The sequence below is a fragment of the Podarcis filfolensis genome (genome assembly GCF_964270895.1).
Source record: "Podarcis filfolensis genome assembly, chromosome: 3".
Taxonomy (NCBI): Eukaryota; Metazoa; Chordata; class Lepidosauria; order Squamata; family Lacertidae; genus Podarcis; species Podarcis filfolensis.
The window spans coordinates 21,919,327-21,941,779 of NC_139606.1; the positions used below are offsets into that span (position 1 = coordinate 21,919,327).

Consider the following 22,453-nt stretch of genomic DNA (forward strand, 5'->3'; position numbering starts at 1 on the left):
GACTCGTTTCTGCCGCTGAAGACTCAAGGCAGCTCATCCATCTGGAAAGTATTGCAAAGGAAGCCTGGGTGTCTTAGTGCAGGGAAGATGCACACGGTGACCAGATGTAAATCCAGTTGAAGTTCCCCCATCCCACTAGAGACTGTCTCTAAAATTCATCAGAGTATATCCAGTGGAGGAAATTCACTATTAGTTAAGCCCTTTTCCTAAGGGGAAAAAATTCCGTTTCTACCAGATCCGTAAATTAAGTCTTTAGGGTTCAGCATGCTCACTTTACTCGTGTACACAGTCCCCTTCCCCTCTCTGTCTATTCTCATTCAATACCCAAGGCAATAAATTAAGGAAAGAGAGATCTTTGAGACCAGAGTGCACATTACAAAACCGCACATATAGCTACTCAACTAAAATATAACTTCTTTAAAAAAACAACCAAAACAAAGTAGTAGCATCTGATACCTATGCCAGGCATGTCCAACAGGTAGATCCTGGTTGATCTCTGACCCCTCAGCGATCTCCTTACAAAAAAAGCAAAAAAAAAAAAAACCCCAACTTTGGCTTACTAAAAAAAGCTCAATAACTTACTAAAACTTTACTTTAAAAAGCTCAAGCTCCACAACTTTGGCTTCTTAAAAAAAGCTCCACAACTTTGGATAGATCACTGCCAGTTGTTGTTTTTTTAATACTGTGAGTAGATTGCAGTCTGGGACACAGGTGGCGCTGTGGGTTAAACTACAGAGCCTAGGACTTGCTGATCAGAAGGTCGGCGGTTCGAATCCCTGCGACGGGGTGAGCTCCCGTTGTTTGGTCCTGGCTCCTGTCAACCTAGCAGTTTGAAAGCACGTCAAAGTGCAAGTAGATAAATAGGTACCACTCTGGCAGGAAGGTAAACGGCGTTTCCATGTGCTGCTCTGGTTCGGCAGAAGCGGCTTAGTCATGCTGGCCACATGATCCAGAAGCTGTATGCCGGCTCCCTCGACCAATAAAGCGAGATGAGCTCCACAACCCCAGAGTCAGTCACGAATGGACCTAATGGTCAGGGGTCCCTTTACCTTTACCTAGATTGCAGTCTATTGGGAGTTGGACGTCCCTGTATAGCCCCAACACATTAGCAATGTTAGGGTCAGAGAAGCAGAGTTTGAAAGCAAACCAGAGCTTTCCAGGGATGCTTTATATATTTACGTAGGTTTCCATCTTTTTTTGAGAGGCTTCCATGACCTCATAATGGCATGTTTGGCCTTCCTGCCTTCAAGCACATTACCTGGTAACATCCCTTCTTGATATCAGCAGGATATACTTTATTTACAAGGGTAGCCTCTGTAAACAAGGCCAGACGGCAACAAAGTTTACTCCGATATCAGAATAGTTGTACACCAAAGGATTCTGGGGCAGGATGGGGGAAATGACATCGCGCCAAAAATCAGAGGCCACCATTCAAAAGCAGCATTAAGGGCTAGGGGTTTGGAAATGAGCAAGTGATCAAGCAGGCAGACAAGCAAAGCACAGGGAGAAGGGTGGTTCACAACTGGCTCAGTTCGTGCCTGAGCAACCAGTCCTCCAGACTGAGGAGCCAAGCCTGAATCTAAAGCTCTGTGGAAACAGATGGAATCCTATTGGTCTCTGGGGGATTAACAGCTGCAGTACTGCTCTCTGGCCATCTACAATAAGGGTCAACAGCACAGCACAGAGCATGCCAGAAGCTGTCTCTCCAGGCAAGCTACCATCACAGTGCACTGATCAAGGCTAGGGGAGCCTCTGGTCCTTTGCACTTTGCTGTAAGTTGCAGATGCTTAGGGAAAACAGCAGGTGATCTCTGCTTTCATACCCAGCTTGTGGACTTCTCAGAGGTATCTAGCTGGCCACTGGGGGGGAAATGGAACATTGGACTGGCATGGGGTGGGGAATCTCTTGCCTCCACCAGGGCTGGTTTCCCTTGTGGGTAATGTGTTGGGGACCAGATGCTGGTGATGGGTGGGGTCAGAGACAAAGTAGGTGGGGCCGTTACATGCACATGCCACACACACACACACACACACACACACACACACACACACACTGTTCATCCCAATTACTCACTAGATATAGCCTGATCCGGCAAGGCAGTTTCTTATCCTATATATTCTAATATCAAACTCATATTCCAAATGCAGATCCTGGTGCAACTGAAACAGGAACATCTGCAGGAGGGTTTGGGAAAGCCTAATGTTTTCCAAAGTATGAAAAAGAAACCTTTAAATCCAAAGAGGTTTTCAGAACCCATAAATGGCCCAGTGGCTCCTGAGCAGCTGTTTTGCGCAAGGGAGGGGTGGTGATGCTGGTGGTAAGGTATTCCCCTCCCTGCCTCCCCCAAAAAGATCATGACTGTCCAGCTGGAACCCTAAATAGAAGCAACTCTGTATTGCAACATTATTATTATTATTATTATTATTATTATTATTATTATTATTATTATTATATATTATTATTATTATTATTATTATTATTATTATTATTATTATTATAAGGTTCTGCTTGTTTTCTTCTATTTGAGACATGGTAGGAATTTCCAAGAGTTTTTTTGGAGGGGGGAGTGGACTGGGGAGACTAAATTCTACACTCTGAAGCCTTTATGTTGCCTCATTTAGTCCAGTGCTGATCAATGGGCTCTGTGAAGCTGCCCTAATTCCCTGCAGTCATTATTTTACAGGTGAGTAATTTATGGCTTTGTAAAGGGCTCCAGGATGTTTGATTATGTCAAAGGTGTTATTGAAGTTCAGCCTGTAGTTGTATCCTAAATAGGATGAGATTACCATGGGGGATTTGCATCATTGGTTTTCCTAATTACTTTGCTGTAGGCACATTTGCAGGGAATGTGGGAGCGGGGCAGGGAAAGAAAAAAGAAGATTCTGTCTGGTTTGAACACAAGCCACAGTTCAGCTACATTCATCTATGAAAGTGACCTTCTTATAAAATATGTCTCTGAAAGCAGGCAAAAGGAAGTTTCACAAGACTGCTGGCTACCTTCCACCCTAAACCATGTTGGTGACTCCATTGTCCATGTCCCATACAGTGTTTGAAAGCTACTCAAGTGCAGTCTCCCAGTCAGCCCTATTCCCCTTTTCCAACATGTTCTTACAGGGTTTCTCTGGTCAAAACTTGTTTCATCTTTTTGTTTAAAGTAGCCACCACCACTACCCTTTAAAAGCCCACTTTTTAAGCCAGCTTTGTTTTTTGCATGTCCATGGATGCATTCTAAGGAAATTTGTCCAACCTGCTGAAAACTAGGCTTCCTGAATGAAAGAAGGTCTTGTTCTCACTACATGGCATGGGAACTGCTATGAACCAGCCAAGCTTGCCACATCCTTCTCTGGTCACATGAAGGATGATGCTTGGTCAAAGCAAGACATTTAGCTGCCTGAGATGAAGGACAAGGACCTTGCAATTACATCTGGACTGACAGATAAATCTTGCTTCAACACTAGCAGCAGGATAGCATCTTCCACCACACCTGAGAAAGGAGAACAGATTAGAGGGCTCAGGAGAGGCTACATGGCAGCAGAGGGAAATGTCTGGAAGCTCAGAAGGAACAGTCACTGCCGCCCCTGAGCATCTGCTTCCTGGAGCAGTTGCATCACTCTGCCCAATGGTAGGGCCAACCCTGGGTGAATGGACCTCTGGCCAGAGCATAATTTTACATGCAGCTGCAATAGCAGATATTCAAGTGCTCCAAATGTAATTCTGTGCATGGCTCCTTCCTTCACCAAGCCACGTCAGCATCCAGCATCTGTACAAGAAAACACATAGGATCCAACATCAGAAATAGGCATGAGAAGGAGCCATTTTATTTCATTCAGAAAGTCTTCTTTTCTCTGCAGGCTGACAAATTTCCGCCAGAAATTGTTTCCTTGCCAATTATAGAAGCAGACAACTGATGCCCAAATTATCAAAGGAAGGTTGCATTGTCAGCATGTTAATCACAGTGTTTCTTAGCAACTATATTTTATCTACAAGTAACAATACAATAGGCTGCCACACTTAACGATAAAGAGTCAAGCTGTTGATGTTAGTGATGATAATAATGAGGCGGAGGGAGACATATAGAGATGCCTAACACCTTTGATACGAAGCTGTTTATGAGGAAGAAATATGCTGCAGATACATAAGGTGACTCTGCCCAGGAGATATTTTTCATGGACCAAGACCTTTCTAGCTTGGTTGCCCTAGCTCAGGCACGGGGAACCTGTGGTGTTGGACTGCAGCTCCCATCATCCCTGACCACTGGCCTTGCTGATTGGGCCTGATGAGAACTGAAGCCCAACAAAACCTGGAAGGTACAGCTTAGGCTGCAGGATGTAGCCCTTTTACCATGACGGGAAAATTGAGGCCAAACTGTAAATCTTGAGGATGTTTATGGAAACGTATTTCCTTTTATCTGTGTCCTTACTGACCGCCTCTTATGAGATTTGCTGGAGCTAATCAGAAAAAGTAAGTAAAGGTAAAGGGACCCCCTGACCATTAGGTCCAGTCGTGCCGACTCTGGGGTTGTGGCGCTCATCTCGCTTTATTGGCCGAGGGAGCCAGCATACAGCTTACGGGTCATGTGGCCAGCATAACTAAGCCACTTCTGGCGAACCAGAGCAGCGCACGCAAACACCGTTTACCTTCCCGCCAGAGCGGTACCTATTTATCTACTTGCACTTTGATGCGCTTTCGAACTGCTAGATTGGCAGGAGCAGGGACCGAGCAATGGAAGCTCACCCCAGCGTGGGGATTCGAACCGCTGACCTTCAGATCGGCAAGTCCTAGGCTCTGTGGTTTAACCCACAGTGCCACCCGTAGCAGAGCAGTAGCAGAGCAGAATAAGCAACATTCTGAACGGTGATTTCCTGACTCAGTCCCTTCTCTAGAACAAAGAGACTGTGCTTCTACATTTAAAGTTGGACTTGAAGTCTGAGAGATAGGGAGTCCTGTTTTTTCTTCACTAGGGCCTTCACAGTGTGTGACTCTAACACACAGTTTGACAGTGGAATGGTCTCCCTCGGGAGGTTGTGGACTCTCCTTCCTTGGAGGTTTTTAAGCAGAGGTTGTCCTTTGACTGGACCTAACCATCCAGGGATCATTTACCTTTTTTTAAATCCTTTTTAGATGGCCATCTGTCATGGATGATTTAGCTGAGATTCCTGCATTCAAGGGGGTTGGACTAGTCAACCCTTGCGGCCCCTTCCAACTCTACAATTCTATGATTCTATGACTCTGACAACATGCGGTTCAGACTACTTCTTCAAGAGTAGAACCACCACCCTCATTCAAGGACCTCTCAGCCAGAGGGCACAGCCCTGCCACCATCTTCTGACTCAGAAAATGAGTCTGTTGTGTCCTTTCATCTCCCTGTCCATTAAAAAAAAAAAAGACTAAATTGAGGGCCCTTTAACCAGCCAGACACTTAGTGCAGACTTGGAGCATGCCACATTCCAAATCTGATTGAGCTGCATAAAGCTTCAGTTGCTTCTATCTTCCTACTGAGAAAAAGTCTCTGGTGACTGGTTAGCCAGGACCCTTGGAGCTCTCCAAGGTCCTGTACTCTCTGCTTAATGTACACTCCTGATTGGACCCTGCCTGTTTTCCCTCGTACTTCCCCCAGAACTCAGTATTTATATGACATGCTTTCTTAAGGCCTACCCACTCCGTGTGTGTGTGTGTGTGTGTGTGTGTGTGTGTGTCTTTAGGGGCATGGCAGGCAAGCCTCAGTGCGGGACATGGTGCAATTTCAGAAATGAAGAAAATATTCCAGGATTAAAAAGGAAACTTTTCATTCAAGACTAATGAGATTGTATTTTTGCAACGGGTTTGGTGTAAGTGTGGGGAAGGAGAGCCCTACATTACAAGTTTGTATGGACAGGGAACGGGCAAAATATGATTCTTGTAGGTCCTGTCCACAGCTAGCACCAGCTTCCAAAAACAAATCATCTGCTCTGTTGAACATGTCATCCTACCTAACACAAGAAATACACCCAAAAGGGGACAAATAAAGTGATAACTTTGAGCAGGCACTCACAAGACATTATCCTTCATAACAGCCATCCAAAACTTTGGGGGGGGAAATTGTAGGAACACCAACAGATCATGAGAAGTAGCACTAAACGTTTTCTAGCTCATTTCAAGTGCCCAACTTGCTGGTTTTCTTACAACTCTCATCTTTTATATTATGGCAATATAATTGAATTTTTATATAAATTGACCTTCCAATATGTTTGTGAGAGAGACAGAGGGTATCTGCCTGCTATTCAAGAACAGAATAATATACTGGAGGAAAGGGATCTTATATCCCTGAAGATAGGACTTCACTGAGGGTACATTCCCTCCAACTACTAGACAAAGGTACAAAATTTAGCTTCTGTTCACTTGTGTTTAACTAGTACACCTCCTAAATGTATTGTTAATCTAGAAACTGCCTCTTTTTGTTTTGCATCTACTGAGGAGCTGCTTTGTTCAGCATAAGAAACGAAACAAATTGAAGGAATAGCTGCATTTAAAAAGGAAATGTGGGATAAATCTCAAGAGTCCTAGCGACAGCCTTAAGTACAACCTGAAACCTGCTACATCCTCCCACATTCCATCTTCAAATTGTGATTAAATGCAGATTCCACAGCTTCGATATTAGCCAGCATTGGTTGCCTCTCCCCTTTCCTATCACCACTCTGCTTTGTTTAACAGCTAACCTGAGGAGGGTTTCTGGACAACTCAAAAAGTCTGCTCACTATTTTGTGACATTTGGGCAGGGGTTAATTTCACAGTAGGCCCTGAAGGGTTGCCTACTCATCCATCACTTTTTTCAGGATAGGCCCAGGCCTACCCATTACTTTCGTCTCTCAGTGGGAAACGAAAAGATACAACTTGTATCACTGTAAGAAATGAACACTGAAAATGTGCTTTACAGTGAAAGCAGTATTACTTACCTGGCTCATATGCTCCACCTCATGCTATGAGGAGCTTCTTCAATTTCAGTGCTTGAGAAGGAGAGACAGCACTCTACGAACTGTGTGACCTTTTTCTCTCAGTAGATTGTCTCCTGGTGTCCACTGCACACTGTAACTGGGACTCAATGCCCCAATCCCAGACAGATTATCTATTTCCTTGAAGAAGCTCACATGCTTCCTGTGGATTGAAGTAAATAGACCACTGATTTATTAACTCTATCCTGAGCTCAACATCAATTCCTGCCTCCTTGCAGGGTACCATTTGGCAAACAAAACTGCATAAGGAGGTTGAATGTGACCCTGATTTTAAGGCATTCTGGAGTTTGCTCTACTGCAAGTAGGTTTTGTACATTAAAATGGTGATCTAGCACCCCAGTATATTTCAGCTGTTTGTTTTGTTCTCTTCTGTTCTGCAATATTTACCGCATTTGTGAAGAATTCAGAATCACCACTTGTTTACACATGTTTTCTGAGGAACTGTTTTACAGCTTCCCCTGTACACTGTTATCCTGTCCATTTAATTGTTGCTTTTATTGTATATTAAAGGTTGTATTAAAATCATTTTACACAGAGAGAGAGAGAGAAACCAAAAAAGCCCAATATGACAGGCAACATGCATATTGTTTGTTATGACAAGCATCTGGTAGGTGCACCCCTGCCAACACATACTTTTAACAAGAATAAAAATAGAGCTTTTATATTTGGTTTTGTGAATGGGTGAGCTTCCTATGTTTGTGAGTTCCCACAATCTGGAGACTGCCAGCACTTCTGACACCTAACACCATCAAGTGCAAATCCACGGGCTGAAGGCCTACCAACAAAATTCAAAGTGACTTTAACTCCTGCCTTAATGACTGATCACTTTCTTAATTTCTAGCGGACAAAACAAAGTGAAATGCTCCATCCTCAGGGGGAAAAAAGAATTCCTATCCTGTTTCGTTGCACTATTTTTTTATGAAAAGCAATTAAGTAATTTGTATAAATCTCTACAAGACCATCCACAGTGATGGCTCACAACAATAAATGCATTTGCCAACCGTAAGAGTTCAACAGTTAAAATGTTTATAAATCCAACTAAAACACTCTCAATACAGCATCCTATAAGACAACAGGAGTTGCATTCTAATTACATGAGTCTAGGCATACCATTTTCCTCAAGGTGGAACAGAAAGGTTTTTAGCAACCTCTTAAAATCTCGGTGGACTGAGTCTTAAGCTTCTTTTGAAAGAGATTTCCAAAGAGTTGTAGGGTCACCACAGACTAGGCACAACTTCCTTTGTGCCAGCTGTACCATAAATTTCCAGAATCCCTTCTACAACTCACATCTGTGCAACGTACAGGATTATAATACTTCTACCTCTTCCTTTTCTTCCTTGACCAAAAAGGGAAGAGAATAAAATCTGTGTCTTGAACCCTATTAGATTCCATTTCAGGTGACTTGCAGTTGAGACAGTCAAAAGGTCTCAATCTTAAAAACGAATCCAGCTGCACTTCACAACATCCCTATTGTGAAGTAACCGATTGAAAAAGAAATGAATCACCATTTCAAAGCGCTGACAGTGTCATTGACAATGGCATTAAACAAAGCACATGAAACAGGCTTCAGTGTCGCATCTTTGATAAACTTAAAAGCTGTAGAAAGCTTTGAAGTCTCTTAGGCATACTGAGTAGTTGCGCTTGCTTGTTGTTGCAGGGATCCAAGGAAGAACCATCAATATGAATATGAATTCTTACATAAATACACAGATATCCTTGAAACAAATATATGACTTTTCATGATGTAACAGGTGTTGTAATTACCGGTGCCGATGTGGCTGCTTTGGTTGTAAGAGCTCCCTGGTCAATTCAGTCAAAGGCAAGGCGAATGTGCAAATGTTCGTGTTGCTATCAACTGGCTTTGACCAGGAAGTTCAAACAAATGTTGAACTGAAACCGGCACCTTTTTGTGTGCGGTGATTATTTACATTGGTTAGAAACATAAGAAAGCTGATGCTTATTTGAGACTTGAAGGTCTCTTCAGGTGCTTTGCTCTCCACGTGAGTGACAACAGCGCATGGTCTCATAGCAAAACCATGCATACGGCAGCAGCTGGTGAGGAGAGGCACTGCTGCTGTGGAGTTGTGTAGGTACTTCTTGCTAGAAAGTAGCAGGAGATCTGCTATTCCTGCTGGTGTGCCCTTGCAGCTCTGCCCTCACTGGTCAAAATTTGCCAGGTGGTATTTTGAACCTAGCTATCGGCCACTTGCGACCAGGATGGAGCCTGATGTCTCCACTAGGTGAAAATCCCGGACACAAAAGTTGTTGACGGGTTTTTGTTTTGTTTTTTAACAGCAAAGCTGTTGAGCTTTGGGGGCATTAAAAAAAAAAAAGGACGTTTAACTTTTTTTCAGTAAAATCGCCAAAAATGACATGCCAACATGGATTGCCATATGTCCAGGCATTTTGCCGATTTTTGCCTGGACACTGCTTCCAACAGTAGTCTTCCGGACATATGTCAGGTGATTCTGGACGTATGGCAACCCTAATCTCCCCCATCTGGAAGTGTATGCCTGCGAATCCTTGGATCTTGACTGTTTTCACACACTAGCAACACATTCTGTAAAATTCTATTGGTTACAGAGAACTAGGCAGAGGGCCTTCTCGGTAGTGGCGCCCGCCCTGTGGAACGCCCTCCCATCCGATGTCAAGGAAATAAACAGTACCTGGCTTTTAGAAAACATCTGAAGGCAGCCCTGTTCAGGGAAGTTTTTTATGTTTGATGATGTTTTTAATATTATGTTGGGAGCCACCCAGAGTGGCTGCGGAGGCCGGGCCAGATGGGTGGGGTATAAGTAATAAATTATTATTATTATTATTATTATTATTATTATTATTATTATTATATTTTATCTGCACAATCAGAATGAATGAATTTGGGAACCAAAAGGTTGGATTGAAAATTATGACTTTCAAGCCATCTGGCCCTAAAATGGCAACTAGGCATTCCGTTTTGGCAACTGTAATCCTGGTTTAAGGCGCCATTTGGCACCTAGCTTATATACCTGAGTTTCTAACACTGCCTGACCCAGGCCTACACTGCTCTTGGGAGGGTGGTGGCATAACACTGCCCTACCACACCAGCTGCTCCTGCCTGTCTGCTAGCCCAACCACCATGTTGTCTGTGCATTGAAGGAAGGTCTGCAAGAAGCCAAATGAATGCATGCAGGAAAAGGAGAAGGCAGAGTGTGAAGGGAGAAATAATGTGACCCATACTAAGGAATGTAGCTGAAGAAAAGAAAAGAAAACTAGCCAAGAATAGGAGACTGTATTCTTACACTCACTGGACTGTAATGGAGTAAGTCCCATTGAAATGAATGGGGCTTAGTACCAAGTAGACATGTTTAGGATTACAGTGCTAATTTCTAGGCTTCAGAACTTTGCTGCCCTTGATAAATTCCAGAGTCAAAATGGGGATGCCAGGAAAGGCATTTGCAGCCATCATGCTTGACCTCCTGCATAACCCCACAACATAGGATCCCAGATACTTGCCAAAGGCTTGGTTCTCTTTGCTCTGAATTTAGCAGTTGCTCCAGATGCTGAACAACATAACTAGCAACACATTTACCATTGCCATAAGAAATAATTAACAATAACACATTCTTTCATTTAAATTATTTTAAAACAAAAAAACCCCTCTGTATTTTGGAATATTTATGATTTTCTGGCACTGACTGAGCAGTAACAATAAGAGAGCACTGCAGATTCTCTAATTAATCACTGCATGTTTGTCATAGTGACAGCTAAAGAACAGAAAAGATTCAGTGTACCCAAGTGAAACCAGCACCAATCAATCATCCAGTGATGGTAAATAAATTAATCAAAAACCACCGGGTAGCAACAAGGTTGGGAGAGGGAGAAATTAAATGTCATCTAAGAGATCATCTCCCCTTTTCTTTGTCTATACAAGCACTGCATAAGATTAGCAACCCACATCTGCTTCTTTTCTTTGTCTCTGCCAATTAAAACAGCCATGTGCCACATTTCATTATTTCGGAGTTGAAGATTACAACTCTGTTTAAAGATGAATCAAACAAGTTCAGTGGTGGTCATTATGGAATTTTTGCATCTCACTCCGCTCAGTAAAACAGCCTTTGCAGCTTAAAGTGGTTCCATCCCTCAAAATTAGGCGGCATACAATTTTGTAAATGTATGAGCAGAACTAGACTGTTATGACTTGTAGAAGTCAGTTGGCCCACAACCTGTTAGACTTGGGGCCACTGTCTGTTGTTTACACTAAACCACTTTTCGACCAGTGCGATTAGCAGATTATGCAGAGCTCCAGCAGCATCTTCCAGCAGAACATCATTATTTTCATGTTTTCCAGAGTTCCCAGGAAGAAGGGAAAGAGAAGAAGAACCCAGAGCTACCTTCTTGTAAACCCCAAACCATAGTTATACCTGAACCAAAGTACTGAGTGGCAGCAGCTGGAAGGTCAAACTATGCAAGGTGATTGTGTGAGGTGACTGAGAAGACTGAAACCTATCTGTGAGCAGCAGCTCACATAAAGGCTTCCTTGTGATTGGGACAGGCATGTAGGTTTCTTCATTCTAAAGGAACGTCCTAATATATGAGCATCTAGAGAAAAGACAAGGACATTAGAGGCAGGAGGAGGACTACATCCCCCAGTAAACTGCATGAAGGGAGATTACAATTCCTTTGCTTCTTAGAGCCTTCTGGATTTTGACAGAAACCTAGTATAGATTGCTTTCAGGCCCAACATATATGATACACCAGGGCTGCAATTCTATACCTGCTTATCTGGGAGTAAGCCAAAATCATCATCACTGTACTTTGCGCCATATATTATCTACTTGTAATCCTTACAACAACCCTATAAGGTAATGGCTATTCTCCCCACAGTGCAAATGGGGTGGAATGGGGCTGAGAGAGAGTAGACCACCTACAGTAGAGGCGAGATTTAAGCCAGGGACTTCCAGTTCTTCGGCTCAGTCTCTTCACCAATATGCTACCCCCACTCTACTTCTGAGCAGATACTGTGATAAGATGGGGCAGGATCTGAATAATATCTCGAGGGTTCCCTCTCCCCGGTCATGTGACTCTAGTCAAATCAAACTTAGCTTGGCAGATTCTCTATTGTTGGGAATATTTGCAGAATTAAAGAGATAGCCACATACAGGTGATTTGTTACCATAGCAGCTAATGCCTAGAGATCCTTCTAGAAGGGAGCATGTAATTCTTTCCCCTTCAGCCACAGTCTGTGTGAAAGAGAACTACAGACTGGCAGAGTCTGAAAGAGACACAGAGCCTATGACACGCTCCGTGTGAATATGGTTCTGTAGCATTGGGAGTGTTCCCCTAGACATCTGGTGGGGAGAAATATCTCTTGAAGTTAGTGCTGTAAACTAGGGCTGTGTGCAGTGTTCAGCCAAGGCGCAAGCCAAATTGGGCCAATCAGAGGGATTTGGGCACTGGCTAAGTTGGGTTGAGACAGCCATAGATCACCACAGGTCAGGTTGGATGGCCTAGAGTGATCTGTTAGGGGACACAGGATCAGTCAGGAAGGAGAGGTAGGCACTGAGCAGGAGAACCCAGTGAAAAGGCCAGACAAAGGTAGCAAAATGGCATCAATTGACTCTCCTTCCTGCCTGGTGCCCTCTCCATGGAATTAACACCCCACGGTATTGATGGCTCCATGAAGCTGTTTGGGGAAGGAATCAATCCTGCAGGGTACAGGGTGCTCCTCTTCAAAGCTCCTTTCCCTGCAGGAAAGCCACTTGTGAAGCAGCACCCTGCAGGATCAATTCATTCAACTTCTGTTATGTGGAGGCATCAATCCTGTCTGGTGCTAGGTCCTCCTTCCCTGGAGATAAGCTGCTTGTGAAGGAGCACCCTGCAAAAATTGACACCCAACCCAAACACCCTCTGCTCTCCGTTGGGAGGGAAACACAATGTCTCTTTACCCAGCCCTCTTCCCAGCCCAATGTTTAATTAAGATTTTAAAACAAACTACTTAAGTATCAAGGGACGTGGGTGGCACTATGGGTTAAACCACAGAGCCTAGGGCTTGCTGATTGGAAGGTCGGCAGTTCAAATCCCCGTGATGGGGTGAGCTCCCATTGTTCGATCCCAGCTTATGCCCACCTAGCAGCTCGAAAGCACGCCATGCAAGTAGATAAATAGGTACCGCTCCGGCGGGAAGGTAAACGCCGTTTCCGTGTGCTGCTCTGGTTCACTAGAAGCGGCTTAGTCATGCTGGCCACATGACCCGGAAGCTGTACGCCGGCTCTCTTGGCCAATAAAGCGAGATGAGCGCCACAACCGCAGAGTCGGACACGACTGGACCTAATGGTCAGGGGTCCCTTTACCTTTACTTAAGCATCAGTCCTGCCCCCCAACTATTTCAGCGACACATCCGGGACCATTTGGCTGGTTCCTTGGTTGGCCCAAGTTGACCTGATTGTGGGTCCCCAGATTGGGGATCTGGGGAGGATGGCGGTGCACACAGCAGTATTGTAAACCCAATTTTATCTTCTTCTTGCACATGTTTGTAAATAAAACTTTATAAAAACCATCAGTTGCACTCAAAGGAAACCGATCCAGAGTATGCAATGGAACTTTTGAAGTCTCCCACCTCTTGGGGATTGTGCCCACAATATGTATAGGATTGTGCTTCTAGGTATGTGACTGCCACCACAAACCCAAGCCATGTTGCTTTCTTGCTGCGTGGTTGTTCTCTGCCTGTATGAACAACCAACCATGTGGTTCAGGCCAAGAAACAAGGGCCGGCATAATTATCATAATCTCAACCTGCACAGTCACTGATTTATATAAGCTAAGCAAGCAAAGGGTTTCCAAGATGGTTCTGGATCATGGAAACTAGCAATATTGTTAGCATAGCATGTTAACTGACTCTTTGGATGAATGGCTGTAGATTACCTGCAAGAGTTGTCTCAGTAGCCGGGGTCACGTTTAACTGGATCAACAGTAGAAGAGGTGGAATAGAGGATAAAAACAACACACAAGTCATCTTTTATGACAACAATTGCAATTTAACGCCATTCTTGTTGTTTGATTCAAAAGAAAATGGCTTCAATCAAAGTTCAAGGCTGGTAACCTGAAATTTTTCATAGAAAAAAATATGTAACAGTCTTGCTGAGATAAACTGCTTCACCCCACCCCGCTTTTCTAACACAACTCTGCTTTATCTGGTTGAGTTTTGAAGAAGTTAAGGAAAGCAATGTTCTTCGGCAGATTGTGCCCAACACTAGCAGCTTAACAGAAGAGAATCGATTCGAGATCTTTTTCCTAATTTAAATCAGAACTGTAGAGATGGAAGGGATCCTGAGGGTCATTAGCCCAACCCCTTTAAGGGGAAGGAGATCAAAGCCAATTCTCTCCACACATACACCCTGCCCTGCCCCCACTACCTACCTGCATAAAGGCCATGTCATACACCCCAACATTTCTCCACTGAAAATAGGGACTTCCCCTTCCATAAGGATAATTTTACTACAGTGGTACCTCGGGTTAAGAGTCATGTGTGCAGGTTGTGCGTTGCACGCGTGATGTCACAGGCGCATGATGCAATGCTGCCCCCCCCCCAATCTTCAGCCCAAGGCAGTGCCTCTGCCTTTCACCCAGGGCTTGCCATTTTAAAGCATCACTCCCTTCTCTAAAGAATAACCACCATCGATTCTCAGTCATTTGTCATCCGAGTTTGTTCACTCTCGGGTATCCACAAATATTTCATCAGATCTAAATTATTCAAGAAACAAGGCCAGTTCGCTTTTCAGGAACACAAAATCCGTAACATTCCACAGAAGCGGAACCTTCACCAATGGGTTGGAGGATGGAACACTCCTTTTGACCATCTCATTTAGCCAGCCATGTCTTCCTCTTTCTCCATGAACCTCCATTTACCCCGTGGTTGTTTTTTTATTCATCTCCCCAACAGTCAGCCGGCATTCTATGGGCACTAAACAGATTCTATTTTTGCTGCTCTTTGTGGATGTGTGTGTGTTATTTTTGTGTTCCACAAGACATGCGTAGCTAAGAACAAATTTTGCATGGAGGACATAAGTGGGGGACCTGTGTCCCTCTCAATGGGGAGAATAAGTGGGGGGGTCACATCTGGCAACCAGTGTACCCCTTTGGTTTCAGATAAGTACATGGATAGACAAATCTAAAAAGCCCAGGACACAAATTTTCATGGCCCTCTAATAATAAATTGGCTCATTTACCAGAAGCAATATATTTAGCATTAGCTCTGGTAAAGTATACTTGTTTCTAATCAAACTTAGCCTCCTAAGTTGAATATTATTGTATTTGAAATTTGTTTGTTTCTCATTCTTGTACTGATGTATTAAAATTACAGGCAGCCTTAAGGATGCCTCACATCATTAATTAAAGGGGGAAATGAAGGTATTTAGGGTCATATTGGGGGGGTGCCATACGGATGTATATTTTGCTCTAGGAGGCTTAGTTTGGTCAGAAACAAGTAAAGTGGATCCTCCGGATATGAATTAAATTCATTCTGGGGGTCTGTACTTAATCTGAAAAGTCTGTAACTGGAGGTGCCGCTTCTGCGCACACACACGGTGCGATAGAGTGCTTCTGTGAATGTGTGTGTGGCGAAACCCGGAAGTATATACTTCCAGGTTTGCTGCATTCGTAACCCGAAAGTTCTGTATCCAGAGTGGTATGTAACTTGCGGGTCCACTGTATATACTTCCAGAGTTAACACTAAATATATTAGGTAAATGAGGTCCTAGATGGACGTGAAAATTTGTGTCCCGGGCTTTTTAGACCCATCTACCCATGTACTGGGATGCGGGTGGAGCTGTGGGTTAAACCACAGAGCCTAGGACTTGCCAATCAGAAGGTCGGCGGTTTGAATCCCCGCGATGGGGTGAGCTCCCATTGCTCAATCCCTGCTCCTGCCAACCTAGCAGTTCGAAAGCACGTCAAAGTGCAAGTAGATAAATAGGTACCACTCCAGCGGTAAGGCAAACGGGATTTCCATGTGCTGCTCTGGTTCGTCAGAAGCAGCTTAGTCATGCTGGCCACATGACCCGGAAGCTGTACGCCGGCTCCCTCGGCCAAGAAAGCGAGATGAGCACCGCAACCCCAGAGTCGGCCACGACTGGACCTAATGGTCGGGGTCCCTTTACCTTTACCCATGTACTATCTGAAACCAAAGGGGCATACTGGTTGCCAGATGTGAAATATGTTGACATTATTTTCAACTCTCCTCCTCTACTAGCTAGATGTTGTTAGACTCCAGACCCACAACAGCTCCAGGCAGCATCAGAATTAGAATTCAACATAATCTGAAGGTCTGCATGTTTCTACAGCAATTGATGCCATTGTTGTTGTTGTTGTTTTAAAAAAAACATTAATACATCAAACCATAGAACAGTTTAATAAAACCTTTCGAAAGCAAAAGAACAGTAAAAGCAGACTTACAGTTAAATCCCAAACGGAGCAGGACTGGAAGAGGCCTTTGCACTGCAAGTTTTTATGCTGGCAGTTCTTTTGACCCGATTTCCAAAGGGGTTTGGCAGCTAGTCAGAATGAAAGTTACCTCATTCATATTCTCATGCCATGTTAAAATGTGTAATGCTCCAGCAGGTTAGCTTTTCTACATGGGCTCCCAACTGCCCTCAGCGGTGGGCAACGAGAGAGAGAGAGAGAGAGAGAGAGAGAGGGAGAGAGCAGGATAAAAAAAATGAAAAAATTACTGAGTTTCTCCCAGCACCCCATTTCTGAGTAAAGAGGGTAAAGTAAAGACTGGTGCCAAGTTATGACAAATTATGTGTGGGGAATATTCTGATAAAGTCATCTATCTCCCTGAGAATACTTAGACAGGAAGGAAGCAGTGCATGATGGAACTGAAGCCTAGTGAAAGATTCAGAAACATACTGAGAAAAGATGACAGGACCCAAAGCCCTTCTCTCTTGCTTGTCTTCGGATAAAATGAGCCCCACTTTAATGGAACGATGAATGCATTTACTGTTTAAAATTCTCGCCTTATTTGGAAAAGGGTATTTTCAAATTACATTGACATTTACACCTTCCTGCTCCCCCCCCCCTTTTTTAAACAGACTGGAGTAAAGAATAAAAGTTACATGTTGCTTCTGGGTTACTGCCATAGGTTACCTCCATAATTTACATTTAAAGCACTCAGCCTGTAGTTTGTTAAGGGAGCTGAGACTTAGTAGACTCACCCCCCCTCCCCGACAGAGCTACATTCCCAGCACCCTTAACATCCTACCATTCCCAGGACTTTTGGGGGGACTTTAAATGAATGGTATGGAGCTTGCAAGGGTATAGAAGCCTGCCTAAGCAAATAAATTAACAATCCTTTGGTGCAACAGCCGGCAGCATCCTGCCGCTGGGTCTCCCTCATGGCCAGAGCAGGATGTGGGATGGATCTTATACCTGTCAAAGAACATGCTCAGAGCCTTCAGGTGTCCCTATTTTCAAGGGACAGTCCCAGATTTAAAGAAGCGTTCCCAGTTTCCAATTTGATCCTGGAATGTCCTGCTTTTCCTCAGGACGTTGCTGTTTTCATCAGAGAAATGTTCGAGTGTACAGAGCTATGCGACCCCCAAGCCAAGGAGATAAGTAACTATACAACCTTTAGAAGACATCTGAAGGCAGCCCTGGATAAAAAACTTTTTTAACATTTAATGCAGGGGTCCCCAAACTAAGGCCCGTGGGACGCGTTTATCCGGCCCGTGGCAACCCCTGCTGCCCACTGCCGCCACCCGCTCTTACCGGCACTGCGCTGCACGGCTGCCCACTTCCAGGTTGGAGGAGCACCAGAAATAGTTGTGCGCATCTGCAAGTGTTGTGCGCATGCGGAAGTGTTATTTCCGGTGCACATCCGAGTCGGAGGAGGCCCGTGCACATGCGCACAAGCTATTTCCGGTGCTTCTCCGAGCCGGAAGTGCGCCAGAAATAGCGTATGCGCACACATATGGGCACACGCTCCCCCGCCCTCCGCCCAATCGGCGCTGGAGACACCAGCCCGAGGCGCAGTAGGTTTACAATTGAATATAAATATAGATGGGAAATGCCTATGTATAGTGAGTACTTTTCTACTTTTAAAATTTTTCACCTATGATCTTTTTGTTTTACTTCTTTATTTTTTCTTTCTTTCTTTTTTCTGATATCTTATCTTTCATTTCACTCCTTTACTGTAAATAGCATTTTATAGAGGTATAAATAACTGTAAATATGAAAAGAGACTAAATATTCTCTAATTTTTTTCCTTGGTTATATGTATTTTCTTTTTCTTTTGTATTTTCTTTTGTTGTAAATATGTATGTTTTCTAATTTGTACTTAATAAAAATATTATAAATATTAAAAAAAATAGTTTACTGACCCCTGATTTAATGTTTTATTATGTTTTTATATATGTTGGAAGCTGCCCAGAGTGGCTGGGGCAACCCAGTCAAATGGTGGAGTGGTAATAATAATAATAATAATAATAATAATAATAATAATAAACATATCTATTTTAATCAGAAAAATGTTGGAGGGTATGAATCCTTGAAGAATGGGCTTACATGGCTAACAGAACTGTCAAAACTAGCTGATCACCGGAGACAGCTGTAACAGAAAACACTCTTCAATTTCTCTTCTTCCTTCCCAAGAGCTGCTGCAGCCCCGCTGGCAATCATACCAAATACGCCTGCCTCTTGAGTTCTGCTAGAGTTGAACACTGGATCGAACTGAGAGCTGTGGCAACCCTCTGGATGCAGCAATCCTTGTGGTACCTCTCTTGCTGCACTGATAATGGGGTAATTTCATGAAAAAGTCAGCCTTCAGCCTCATTTACGCCCCGCCCCCTTCATTTTTATAGACAGATAACATCTTCTGCTTCATTTCAAAGTTAATTTTCCATCGTTTCATTATTTGGCAAAGTAAAAAGGTAAAGGGACCCCTGACCATTAGGTCCAGTCGTGACCGACTCTGGAGTTGCGGCACTCATCTCGCTTTATTGGCTGAGGGAGCCAGTGTACAGCTTCCAGGTCATGTGGCCAGCATGACTAAGCCGCTTCTGGCGAACCAGAGCAGCGCATAGAAACGCTGTTTACCTTCCCACCAGAGCGGTACCTATTTATCTACTTGCACTTTGACGTGCTTTCAATCTGCTAGGTTGGCAGGAGCCGGGACCGAGCAACAGGAGCTCACCCCGTCGCGGGGATTCGAACCGCTGACCTTCTGATCGGCAAATCCTAGGCTCTGTGGTTTAACCCACAGCGCCACCCATGTCCCTATTTGGCAAAGTACGGGTGAGTAAAACAACCAGAAGAAGCATGGCACGTTAAGCTGGGAGGGGGTTCTCCAAAATGGCCTCGTGGACCAAGTTTGGAGGCCTAGCAGACAAAGTTTGGACTACAGGCAGGGGGTTCTTCACCCCTGGTGTAAAACGAATTTTGTCTTATATAATTTAAAACAAACACCACAAACAGAAGGAACAATGCCTCCGGCCTTTGGAAATGTGATTATCCTAAAAGAAAGCACAGAAGCGGAAACATCAAATCAAGTACTGGTGTCAGTTGGCAACTTTGTTATTGTCGAGTTTGTGACAGAAGTGATAGATCGTGTTTTTCTAATTATATACCTTTACAGTGACACATGAGAGATCTGTAACTGTTTGCTTGTTTATCCTTGGGTGGGTGGGTGTGCTTGTTGTACTGCTTTTAATGCAAACAACACCACCTCGAACAAATTATTAACACTATAAGAGCTAGAGGAAGTCAGAATGTTGCACAACTAATATGAACTATTCTTTAAAACAAAACAAAACTTTGGGGCTTTCCACTTCCTAGAGTGTAGGATGTTCCCGTGGTCTTTTACTACATCAGCTTTTGTTGTTGTTTAGTCGTGTCCGACTCTTCGTGACCTCATGGACCAGAGCACGCCAGGCACTCCTGTCTTCCACTGTCTCCCGCAGTTTGGTCAAACTCATGCTGGTAGCTTCGAGAACACTGTCCAACCATCTTGTCCTCTGTTGTCCCCTTCTCCTTGTGCCCTCCATCTTTCCCAACATCAGGGTCTTTTGCAGGGAGTCTTCTCTTCTCATGAGGTGGCCAAAGTATTGGTGCCTCAGCTTCAGGATCTGTCCTTCCAGTGAGCACTCAGGGCTGATTTCCTTAAGAATGGATAGGTTTGATCTTTTTGCAGTCCATGGGACTCTCAAGAGTCTCCTCCAGCACCATAATTCAAAAGCACCAATTCTTCTTCGGCGATCAGCCGAAACATCCGCTTAAACATCCCTGAAAATTTATGGGTGCTTTGTTATATCTATTTAATAAAAGTACATCTGTTTAATTACTAATGTACAATTTAAGCAGGGGAAACAGTGCTAGTCTTTAGTAGTAGTACTAATACTAGTAGTACTTATTAATTTATATACTGCTAAGTGCCCAAAGAGGCTTCTGAGCAGTTTACAAAGTATAAAAACCTGTTACACAGATATTAAATTATAAACATCCATAATTAAAGCACACAGTAAAACAATTCCATTAAAACATAACCATCCATAATAAATAGAAACACACAGAAAAACAAGCATATTAAAACAACACAGCAGTTAAAGCATGGGTAGGCAAACTAAGGCCCGGGGGCCAGATCTGGCCCAATCGCCTTCTCAATCTGGCCCGCAGACGGTCCGGGAATCAGCGTGTTTTTACATGAGTAGAATGTGTCCTTTTATTTAAAATGCATCTCTGGGTTATTTGTGGGGCATCGGAATTCATTCATATTTTTTTTCTTTTCAAAATATTGTCCGGCCCCCCACAAGGTCTGAGGGACAGTGGCCTGGCCCCCTGCTGAAAAAGTTTGCTGGGCCCTGAGTTAAAGCAACTCTCCCACGCAAAGGCTACTTTTCCCAGTCAGTTGCAATATTCAGATTTTTGTCTTCTTCACTGGCTGCATTCCTATTACCAAAACTATTTCTTTTAAACTCCACATGTGAGCAAAAGGGAAAAAAACACTAGTCTTCTTCACTGGCTGCATTCCTGCATGGAAACGCCGTTTACCTTCCCGCCGGAGCGGTGCCTATTTATCTACTTGCACTTTGACGTGCTTTCAAACTGCTAGGTTGGCAGGAGCAGGGACCGAGCAACAGGAGCTCACCCCGTTGCGGGGATTCGTACCGGCGACCTTCTGATCGGCAAGTCCTAGGCTCTGTGGTTTAACCCACAGTGCCACCCGCATCTCCTACATATAGCACCTGCTAATTTATCCAAGTCTTTCCATTCTCTAATTTGTGGAATAATTGAGGTTTTCTAGTACCTACCTAGAACTTTCTTATCTGTGACTAATAAATCCAAGATCAATAATCTAGCAGAAAGGTATCCAACTTAAGTAAGGGCTTATCCACACTTAACTATCCTCTATGCTTTCCAGGCTGTCCATGCTTTAAAGCTCTGTTCCCAAGGACTTTTTTTTCTTTTTTTCTTTTGCTCTAGTGCTTTCCCGCTCAATGAGAGCAAGCCGCAGAAAACCCAAATTGCCTTTTGCTCCGAGTCAGCTTTAAAGAGCAGGTTTTCATGATAAAGCTCCAGAGCAAAAAAAAAAGGGGGGGAGGTGTTCAGACACAGAGCTTTAAAGCATGGAAAGAGCAGGGCAAAAACTATGTGTGGATAAACCCAGCCTTGACCACCCTACAATGCAAAGTAAAATCAGGGCTTCTTTTCAGCCAGAATGCAATGGAACTCAGTTCCAGCATCTCTCAGGTGGCAACCATTACCATTACAGTGGTACCTCTGGTTACGTACTTAAAGAGGTTTAAAGACTGTCTCAAGGCAAATCTAATAAAAAATGTAGTACAGTAGTACCTCGGGTTAGGTACTTAATTCGTTCCGGAGGTCCGTTCGTAACCTGAAACTGTTCTTAACCTGAAGCACCACTTTAGCTAATGGGGCCTCCTGATGCTGCCACGCCACCGGAGCACGATTTCTGTTCTCATCCTGAAGCAAAGTTCTTAACCTGAGGTACTATTTCTGGGTTAGCGGAGTCTGTAACCTGAAGCGTCTGTAACCTGAAGCGTATGTAACCCGAGGTACCACTGTATAAAAGAACAAGGGAGGCATTCATGGTGAGTTCTGGCACCTCTTTTTCTAGAAAAATAGCACTGGGTGAAATTATAATAAAACACACAAATAAATACTTCCAAATAGTTTTGGATCTTATTTACATATTCACCAAAGATACACACACACACACACACAGGCTATGTGTTCTGAAAAACATGTAGTATTTTAGGCACTCAACAAGTTGTGTCTTCACTCAGCACATACATATTCTCATGGCATCATGTTGCTGAGCAGAAATGGCTGCTTTCAACCATTTCCCTTTTAGCAAAACAAGGGCTAAAAAAATTCCTCAAATGTTTATGGGAGGAGGTTCTGTTTTATTCCAAAGAGCCTTATATCTGAACTGAATTATAAAAGCATTTGTTGTCAGAAAGCTTTTGCTAGAT

At 43.7% G+C, this 22,453-nt stretch overlaps 1 long non-coding RNA gene across 1 annotated transcript in view; it reads right to left on the bottom strand.

Annotated features, from left to right (window-relative positions):
- Positions 1-2,581: 2,581 nt before the first annotated feature.
- LOC310759884 overlaps positions 2,582-22,453 on the bottom strand; it is a 44,170-nt gene continuing 24,298 nt past the window's right edge. Inside the window, exons 2-3 of the long non-coding RNA XR_014546609.1 lie at positions 6,933-7,131; positions 2,582-3,760 (exon numbers count right to left, since the gene is read on the bottom strand). This is a non-coding gene — a long non-coding RNA (uncharacterized lncRNA). The remainder of the gene's footprint in view (positions 3,761-6,932; positions 7,132-22,453) is intronic.